This window comes from Cebus imitator, unplaced genomic scaffold, assembly GCF_001604975.1.
Source record: "Cebus imitator isolate Cc_AM_T3 unplaced genomic scaffold, Cebus_imitator-1.0 Scaffold197, whole genome shotgun sequence".
Lineage (NCBI taxonomy): Eukaryota > Metazoa > Chordata > Mammalia > Primates > Cebidae > Cebus > Cebus imitator.
Window position 1 is genome coordinate 3,467,991 of NW_016107512.1, and position 10,179 is coordinate 3,478,169.

General features: G+C 48.9%; 1 long non-coding RNA gene across 1 annotated transcript; it reads left to right on the forward strand.

Annotated features, from left to right (window-relative positions):
* Positions 1 to 222: 222 nt before the first annotated feature.
* Positions 223 to 6,387, forward strand: LOC108317162. The gene is made up of 2 exons (XR_001830617.1): positions 223 to 446; positions 5,084 to 6,387. It is a non-coding gene; the product is annotated as an uncharacterized LOC108317162 (long non-coding RNA).
* The last annotated feature ends 3,792 nt before the right edge of the window (positions 6,388 to 10,179 follow it).

The following is a 10,179-nucleotide window of genomic DNA, read 5'->3' on the forward strand; positions in this document are numbered from 1 at the left end:
CTTTTTATAGCTTAGGAAAATAAACATGTGGTTTAAGGTCTTTGCATAGGCGGTGCTCACTGAGTTTGAGCTTGCTTTACAGAATGACGAAAGAAAATATTGGTAGAGCTAAGAAATTTCTGAGCCAGCCAAGGGACAGTAGTCCAGAAATCTTGGGGAGGGTTTGATGGTTCAGGCAATAAAATGAGGAGTCATCTATGTAACTGTTATCTCACTCCCCTCTCTGCCTGCCTGAGTGATGGAGCCAGGCTCCCTTGTTCCTTGGGGCAAGGATCCAGTACAGGGATAGAGAATCACAGTGTTTCCTAGCTGCAAGGGCCATTGGAGATGGTTTTACAGATGAGGAAGCAGGGTCCAGAGAAAGGCAGTGATCTGGGAACCACTGTACTTTTCATACAAGCAACCTTCCGGACATCTGCTATGTGCTGTCCCAGCATGGTGAGGGGGTAAGGAGACCGCTGAATGCATGTGTGCAAGCAGCGGGGCAGCAGCAGGGTTCAAGGCCATTTCTGAGGTTTACTTCCTGGGTTTGTGGAAGAGAAGAGACCCCTGAAGAAGGAAGAATGACTATGAGGTTTTCAGTTGGGGCAGTGGGTAGTAAGAATAAAAATAAGATCAGTATTGTCTTGTTATTTACTATACATTTACTCTGCCAGGACCTGCTGTCTCCCCACTGAATCCTCGGAACACTGAGAGGCTCATATTAAAGTTCTCAATTTGCAGTTAAGAAAAACTGCAGCTCAAGGGGGTCGAGTCGTTTGCCCACAATCACCTAGCTGGTAAATGCAGAGCCAGAGTCAAACCCATGCTGCCTGACCCCTGAGGCCTGGACACCTCATACAGCTTGCTGGAACAGGCTATGGGAAAGCAGACAAGAAGATTGGCTTAGGCCAGGCTAAATTTGAGGATCCCAGGGAACAGTCAGACATAAATGCAGGTCCAGGTTGCAGATGGGCATCAGAGAGGGATGTGGATTTGGGTTACCTGCTAAAGGAATATTGAAGCCAAGTCTCTTTCCTGCCAAAGTCTCTCTTTGGGACACTGAAACTCCATGTGTAGAGAGGGGTGCAGGAGGACAGGGTGGAAACCTGGGGAAGTCGGTGGTTACAGGCAGGCAGAAGGCACCTGGGGCTCTGTTTACAATGGGCAGGTTTATGCAATCCCACCCCCGAAGTCTAAAGAAGCTGAGAGGCTGAAGAAAGGGGCTGACAAATCCAGTTTCTTAGAAAGAAACATTTAATAGAAACTTAAGAAAAGAAGCCATGTTTAGGTCTCAGGTGGCAGGGACAGGAGATGGTGGATTCACATGCCATTACCCACCAGACCCAGGGCTTATATATCACAGGGGAGGGGTGGTTCGGAAGGGATGTGTGGGACGCTTGTAGTATGATAACATCAAGGTTGTACGACCTAAGGGCGGGATTTACAGCAAGTACTTGCTCTGACACAAGGAACAATGGATATGCTGGATATCTTAGAAGCCTTCCCAGAACTGGGGATAATCAGAAGTCAACATGGTGGGTAGCACCCAAGATGGAGTTGCTTTGGCCTTCACAGTCTCTAAAGGTGGCTCTGGCCTTGCTTGCTGCAGAGAAGAGGCCACACCACAGCAGAATGTTCCTGGCTTGCAGGCTGATACTATAGCCACTCAGTGAGAAAAAGCAGTCCCCATGGCAACCAAGGCCATGGGGACAGGTACATGTTCCTCTCCTACTATGCCTTCCAGGCACAGTCATTCTCTCCGGGCCGGGCCAGCAGCATCTGAATCTGAATGCCTACCCTATGCAAGTAGGCATTCACTTCAAACCCAGTATCTTCCCCTTCCAGGAATTTATTCTGAAGACATAACAAGGGGTGTGCATGAGGATATGTATCACAGCATTAGTTCTGTTTGTGAAAAATCACAAATCATATAAATCTCCCACAAGAAAGGATAGATTACACCATTAAATACATGCTGACAGTAAAATCAAATTGTAGAATAATATCGATGGCCAACAGTTTTGACATATTATGTTTTTAACTGGCAGGCTATGAACAGTATGAGAACTTTTTGTAATGTAAAGGATGGATATGTGTACATATTTCATAGGCAAACATTAAGTGCACATGCCAGGTGGTTAATAGGATTCTTTTCGGGTTGAGGAATTGTGTAAGTGGGTTTTCTGTCTTTTTCTTTTTTCCGATATTGCAAGGTTGGTTTGTTTTTACATTGAGCATATATTAGGTTTGTAATCTGAAAGAAGAATTCTTTATGTAAGGATTACTCATGAATAATATTAGCAAATGCTTGCCTGGTGCATATTTTATGCCAAGCTCTGTTCTGAGTGCTTTTCATGGATTAAGTGATTTAACCCTCATGAGAATTTGGACATGGGAACCATGGCGCAGGAGGGCTGGGCAGGTTGCCCAGGTCAGCAGAGTTGGTATGTGGCAGAGCTAGAATCTGAAGCCAAGCCATCTGCCAGCAGGGTCCATGCAATTAACCACTGTACCACACTATTACTCCCCAGTGGAAAAAGGCGATCCCCATGGCCACCAAGGACGTGCGAGGAAGTGCACATGTGCTTTTAGGGGTTTCCTTGATACACCTTGATCCCAAGTGCTCCATGATGGCAATGCTCAGGTACTCTGTGCAGTGAATGAATGCAAGTGACAGGCCCCACTTGTCCCCCAGGATCTGAAAAGATGTTCCAGCTTTTGCTAGATTTTGAGCACAACCGTGATAGGACTTAAGGAACCTTCCCTCCCTACCTTGTCAGTGGGTGACTTGACTTCCTCACCTGCTCTGGAAGATGGCTGTCTGCTGAGAAACCTGTCCTGTCTTCCACCTTCCTGGGAGAGTGGAGGATGGCTCAGGGTATCATGGCTCTGCCCCCACTGGGGGGATTCATTAGCTGTGGTAGATCATTGCTTTGTGGCATTTGACGAACTGTATCTCGTAGAAGTCACACTTCCGTGTGGTCTCTCCCGCATTGACTCTGGAGTTGGCCATGTAGCTTTCTTTGGCCAATGGGATAATAACAAGCATGATGCAAGCAGAGGCTTTATAAGTGCTTGCGCCCCGGGCTTGTCTTCTCAGACAGTGCCTCGTGGAACCCAGCCACCCTGCTGCTAAAAGGAAGTCTAGACTAGACCTGTGGATAATGCAGGGACATGGGAGAGAGGATCTGGAGGATAAGAGGCCATCTTGGACATTCCAGCTTCAAATAAGCTCCCAGATGAATGCAGCTGCTAAGTGAGCCCCGCCAAACCACCCAGCTGAATCCAGTCAACACACAGATTCATGAGAAATCATAAATCATTGTTGTTATAAGCCACTAAATCAGTCGTTTGTTCAGCAGCCACAGGTAACTGAAATACTGGTCTTTTCCTGGACACTCCTGAAAACATATCCATATACATTTATTAAGTACCCACTGTGTGCCCAGCCCTGTTCTAGGTTCTATGGGATAATCACGAAAGGATTCTGATTAAGAAATGAGACTCTGAGGAGAACAGGCTGCTATAGGCAGTCAGTCTGAAGAAAGGTTACGGCTAAATTGCTGCATAGTAAGGAAAGACGACTATTTCCCCAACTCATCCCCCAGCATTTCACCTCACAGCAAAACTGCTGTAGCTGATACACTTGGCAAACAGGGGTGGCATTGTTGGATGCATTGATCTTTTACTTTATTATAATGATGGTTTTGGACACCTTGGGCCCCTGCTTTGTTAAATGCTGTTTCTGTGTCAGGACAGTATTCCCCCATGCACTTAAAAGGGAACCATTTGTGTGGCCCTTCAGATCGAAGAAGGTAGATGAGATGGAGAATTGAGTGGCCAACTCAGCTGATGGACTGCGACTCACCATCACTGCTCTTTAGTGGTGGGAGGGGCCTTGCTGGTGCTTCTGCTTGACTCAGCTAGGACTGGGCTGCCCAGAGCTTCATGAATATTCAGCTTCTCCATGAAGGCCTACTGCCTAGAACACTGGAGCTAGGCAGACCCAGAGGTCATCTGGCCTGATGTTCTCACTGTTGAAAGGAAGAAACTGAGGCCCAGAGGGGAGAAGGGCTTGCGGGAGGGCACACAAGGTTCATAGCTCCTCCATCACTGGCCTTGGTCTCAGCTGTGGTCTGCAGATCCTCTGAGCCTACAACTCCCATGCTCTTTCTCTTCCTGGCCTCCACCCTTCTGCTCAGGGCTTGCTTTGGTGGCCAAGCAATCAGGGAACTGAGAAGGTCCACCCAATTGCAACAAGGCTATATACATCAACCTCTGCTTCAGACAGTATACATGAAACTGCAAAAGTGTGAAAAGACACAATTCCACTTAAAGCATTTAAAGGTGTCCTGAGGGGAGTCCTTGGGAAAGCAGGCAGACAGCGCATCATTTTACTTTCTCTCTTAGTTTGATTTTTAATCTGGATTTTGCTTCCAAGGGGCCATACGTCATACTGCACACTTAAGGGAATGTCAGTTGTGCTTGAAACTCTACACATTCCTGAGCAGCCCCGTTTCCCATCTGGACCACCACAGGACCCCTGGATGGCAGGACCCCTGGCCTCAGGAGCCTTGCTGCTGACATGGGTCCCGAGAAGCCTATTCATAGGGCTTTGTGGACTGGCCACTTCTTTTCTTTGCTTCTTGATCTTTTTTCACTGAGACCAGATGAGGAGAGCCAGGACTATGGGTAAATTGCATGAATCAAAGATACATCTGGAATGTGCTAGGGAGCCTGGGAGGCTGTTCAAGCCAAGGCATCATCATTTCTCAAATCGGGAAAACACAGACATGGAGGGGCAAAGGGGTTTTCCCAAGGCCTGGGGCTGGTGGGCTCGATGCCAGGAGAAGACTTAGGGGTGCTGCTCTCGGCTGGAGGACAGGATGAGTCAGGCCCCCAAGGTGTTTTCCCCACATGGTTTCAGTTCTTAGGTCAGGGTCTTGGCGCCTGAGGGATAGCCTGGTCCAGGCCGCGTGGAAATCCCGAGCTGCTGCAGCATCTCACTCGGATCGGGCATGTCTGGGAGGCAGCAGGTTGCCAATAAGTGATTTACAGCATGTTCCCTGATGTTTTACATTTTCATCATTTAATGTTGCAGCCCCATGTACGGTAATGGGATCTGCAGAGGAGTGCTGCGCCCCAGCCTGCTATCTGCAGGAGCCCGAGTGGGGTTCTGCGTAGTCTCAGGTCGCCAGCAATGATTTTCACAGCGTGACTGTGGTGTCTCAGGACCCTGGGACCCAGGACCGCCATCGTGACCACCTTCCTAGTCTTCACTGCTTCCTTTACACCTCAACTCCAAAGACCTCTCTGAGCTGCACGCAGTTCTGGGCTCTCGGAGTGGCAGAGGTCTTGGGTGCCACGAGAGCACCATGCTCAGCCTCCCCTGACCCTGACTCAAACAAAACTATTAGATGCATCCCCTACCCTATCTATCTGTCTGAGGACTCTCAGAACCTTTCCACTGGTGGGAATGTAAAGTCATGCAGCCCTGTGGAAAGGAGTTTGGCAATTCCTCAAAAGTATATTATATAGAATGACTGTATGACCCAGCAACTCCCCTCCTAGGCACATGCCCAAAAGAATGGAAAGCAAGGACTCAAATACTGGTGCATGCATGCTTATGGGAGCATTTTCCACACCAGCCAAAGGTGGAAACAGATGTCTGTCGGCAGATGAATGGCTAGGCAAGGTGTAGTATATACATAGAATGAAAAACTATTCAGCTATAAAAAGGAATGGAATTCTGATACATGCAACAACATGGATGAACTTCAGAAACATGCTAGGCCTCTAAGCTAAGCTAACATGCTAAGAAGCCAGATACTGAAGGTCACATTGTATGATTCTGTTTATATGAAATACCTGGAAAGAGACAGAAAGCAGATCAATGGCTGCCAGGGCCTGGGAGGAGTGATTGCTTCGTGGGTATGGGTTTTCCCTTTGAGGTGATGAAAATATTCTGCAACTAAATAGAGGTAGTAGATGCACAACACGGTGAATGTTGGTCTTGAACTCCTGACCTAAAGTGCTACTAAACTGTGTGCTTTAAAATGGTTAATTTTATGTTGTGTGAATTTCACCTCTAAGAATTTTTTTTTTTTTTTTTGAAACTGAGTCTCACTCTGTTACCCAGACTGGAGTGCAGTGGCGTAATCTCAGCTCACTACAACCTCCGCCTCCCGGGTTCAAGCGATTCTCCTGCCTCAGCCTCCCAAGTAGCTGGGACTACAGGCGCCTGACACCACACCAAATTAATTTTTGTATTTTTAGTAGAGACGGGGTTTCGTCATGTTGGCCAGGCTGGTCTTGAACTCCTGACCTCAAGTGATCTGCCCACCTCAGCCTCCCAAAGTGCTGGGATTACAGGTATGAGGCACCGGTCCTGGCCTAAGAAAAAAATTTAGTTTAAACTTGCTACTGCCTACAAATCTCACAGCGTCCTGGTGTCACAAATATTAGCCATAGCTCCACCTGTTAACCCAGAGCTCCGGGTTCCTGACGTGAGGTGGTTGGTGAGATTGTTGAGGCAGGAATTTGAAGATGGGCCTGCAGTGGGACTGCGGGTCAGGGGGTTGGCACGGGGACCTCTCTTAGCCAGTGAGTGCACTAGAGGCCCACAGCACAGGCATCACACCCTAGATCTTTAGCTTTGTCCTCTCTCCCTGTCCCCATGCACACCGTAACACTCATCATGTGCTTTGCTGCACCTGATGGGAGGAGTTAACGACATGTAATAGTGGTAGCTGAGAACTGGGGGTGTGGGGGTAACATGGCTTCAAGACACTTGCTTTGTGACTGACTGGGAACTAATGAGAGGCCCAGATCTCTAGCTTGGGCTTCCAAACTCAATGGATGGGCTCAGTTAAGTCCTACTACCAGCCCGCCCCTCCGGGAGAACACTCCACTCCTCTGCCACTCTCTAGAATACTGGGATTATTTCTTCCTCCACACCAGAGCACCACTCTTCTGTGAAGACTCTCCAGCCCAGCCTCCAGCTTTCCCTTGCTTGCCTGAACTCCTGAGTTCACTGCCTGGGCCTCTTCCCTGGTGTTTAATCTACCCGTGTGTGGATGTAGGTCAGTCATACGAAAGTTTGTCATTTTGGTAGTTAATATCAGCCTTACTCTGTATTTGCTTTATGAGGAAGTGAAATATATTTTATGCACTTATTTTGTCTTTGGTACTTGGTTGGGATTCTATAATTAATACTTGCTGTTTAAATGTAGACTGGCTGCACGTGGCTCCCTCAAATCTGACACATTTCCTCTTGGGCTTGTCACAGGTGATGTGACCTGGGCGTTTCCCTGGACTGATGGCGGCAGCATTGTTAGCAGGAAAGCAGGTGGAGCAGGAGGCTCTGTGGGATTGGGATGTGGACAGTGGGAGATGCCAGAGGCACCCCAATCTTACCCTGAGAAGGGTAAGCCCTTCTCAACAGGGCTCCTGGCCTTCCCCAGCCAGGCTAGCCGTCAAAAGATACCAGCCAGTTCCTGAAAGAACCCCCTACCCCTCCAATGCTGCTTTCCAGGAGGGCTGAGAGCAGAGGGCCCTGCTTGGCTCCTTCTGCACTGCTGTCTTATTTATGCTTCCTGTGACTTTAGGCTTTGGCTTTGGAGCAATGAGGCCTCAGTGTAAAACTAACGGGAAAAAGATGGGGCTTGGCGGAAGGGTGGCACATCCAGAGCCTTAGAATGAGCCGACCCCCTGGGGATCTTCTGTAGTGCAGTGGTTTTGAAATTGCCTTTCTGATTCAAAGGAAAGCCCTTGGGCTTCCATTAGAGAGCAATGCTGATGACTCTCTGCCCTTCTTTGGTTCTGATATGGGGATGGGTGTGGGTAGGGGGGTAGGGGAGGGGGATGTAGAGCAGTGGGGAGAACAGGCTGGCAGAATAAACAGTGTCAGCCCCGGCATGGGGCTGTCACTGGAGGAAGGGTTATGCCCTAGGGAGAGGATCATGGGGGTGCCTAGTGACAAGGAGAGGGGTTGACTCTGGAGGAGGGAGCTGAGAACAAAGAAAGCGAACATCCACACCAAGAGAGAAAGGGAATGCACGGGGGCAGGGCGAGCACACAGAGACCAGCCCCCCTTCCCCACCCTCCTCTCAGCCCCCAGACACTGACGTTCTCAGGCTGCCCTTTCACATATGGGCCTAATTCAGGTAGAGTGAAATCTTGCATTGCTCTGGGTAAAAATTATTGCTTTGGATAATGAAATCTTTGTCATTGGAAACTCTAAAAGAAAAAAATGCCCTTCAAGCCGTGACTTATGGGCAGTGTGGTGATGGAAACGAATTCATCATCCCATTTCCCGCATTGGAATGGGAGGACAAGGTTGATTCATAGCTGGGCCGCGTGCGGCTGGTCCCGCGGGCCGGGTGGCGGCTGGGCCTGCTGAGGAGCCAGCAGGGGAAGCTCCGGCCGAGCGCTGGGGCTGTGGGAGCCCAGTGATAAGCGACTGGTTGGCACGCTCTGGTCTCAGGTTTTCCTGAGGATTTGCCTGAGCTGTCAAAACATTTTAGGGCTGTACAGAGACTGTGTGCTTCAACAGAAAAATCCCATAATAGCTCTATGAAACAAGCTGTATTTTTTTCCTTTAAACCCTAAAACTCATATCCATAAAAAAATCAGCCAAAGCCATTTGACCAGCACGAGTGAACAGCGTGGCTGTGAATCTTTCTGACTGTGGTACTTTTCATCTGGGAAGTACAATGTGCTTTCGAGTTTGTATTTCATTGAGGTTCCGGCCTCCCCACAGGATAGACAAAGGGAACACATCGCTGAATGTGTTTGATAGAAGAGGAGCTCGGCCACAGCCAATGATCCTGAGCGTGCTGCACATGGAACCAGGAGCCTCGGGTCCCTAGCTCAGGGTCTGGTCCTCATCCCCTGGCCTCCAGGTGGTGGTCCACCTCTGGGCCCTGCGTTCCTTCCTTTTCATGACAAAGGTTTGGCCACCTGGCACCAGGGTCCTGACATTTTTATAGGGCAGAGCTGTTTTTGTTTCCTTAAAGCCTAAAGGTCAGTGAGCATGAGAAGTTGTAGAAAGGCTGAAGGGAATTCCTGGGCAGACTTGGGGTGGAGGACCTCCCAAGGGCTGGGGCAGAGTCCTACTGGTCCGCTGGTTTGGAGACCCACTAAGTAAGGCAGCAGGACCTCCTTGGACTCCTGTCAGGTGACATCTGGTCAAGTTGTCATTCCTCCCACAGCAATTCTTCATGGGGAAATGGGCCGTGGAGGGAGGGTTGTTGAGATGGGCAAGTGATGGCTATTGCTGGTGTTCAGACTCTGCCACCTCCTTCATTTCTTCACCAAATATTTGTATGTGAGTGCTGGCTGACCTAGGCACTGGGGATTTGGGAAAATAGGACAGATACAGGCCACTTTCACTTTTAGGGCATGGGAGAGACAATAAGTAAGAAATAAATAAATGAATGAGGAAATTTCAGGTAAGTTGTATGAAGAAATTATGACCGCGTAAGGAAAGGGAGAGGGCCTGGGGGCTTCTTTGGATTGGGAGGTCAGCAAGGCCTTTGCAAGGAGAAGTCCCCCAGACTTAGTCCCAAAGACAAGATGGGGCCTGCTGTATTAAAACCTAGCAGGAGAGTATTCCAGAACAGCAGCAGAGTCCCTGAGGTGGGAACACACAGACACAATTTGCCAACCCCCGGCAGCTGAATGTTCACCCAGAACCCATGTGCCATGTGTGAGACTAGGAAGCAGGCGTGTGGGGTTTGCATTCTGTCTGCCTGTTTACTTACTAGCTGTGGCGCTCTGAGCAAGTCACTCAACCACTGAGACCCTCAGCTTCCTTATCTGTGAAATGGGAGGATGACTCTCTCTGGGGATTACTGTGTATATTAGAAATGATGTCATGTAGCCAGGCATGGTGGCTCAGGCCTGTAATCCCAGCATTTTGGGAGGCCAAGGCAGGTGGATCATTTGAGATCAGGAGTTTGAGACTACGCTGGCCATCATGGTGAAACCCCATCTCTACTAAAAATAAATAAATAAATAAATAAAATAGCTGGGCGTGGTGGCGTGTGCCTGTAATCCCAGCTACGTAGACAGCTGAGGCAGGAGAATTGCTTGAACCGGGGAGGTGGAGGTTGCAGTGAGCTGAGATCATGCCACTGTACTCCAGCCTGAGTGACAGTGAGACTCCATCTCAAAAAAATAATCATAATAGAAATG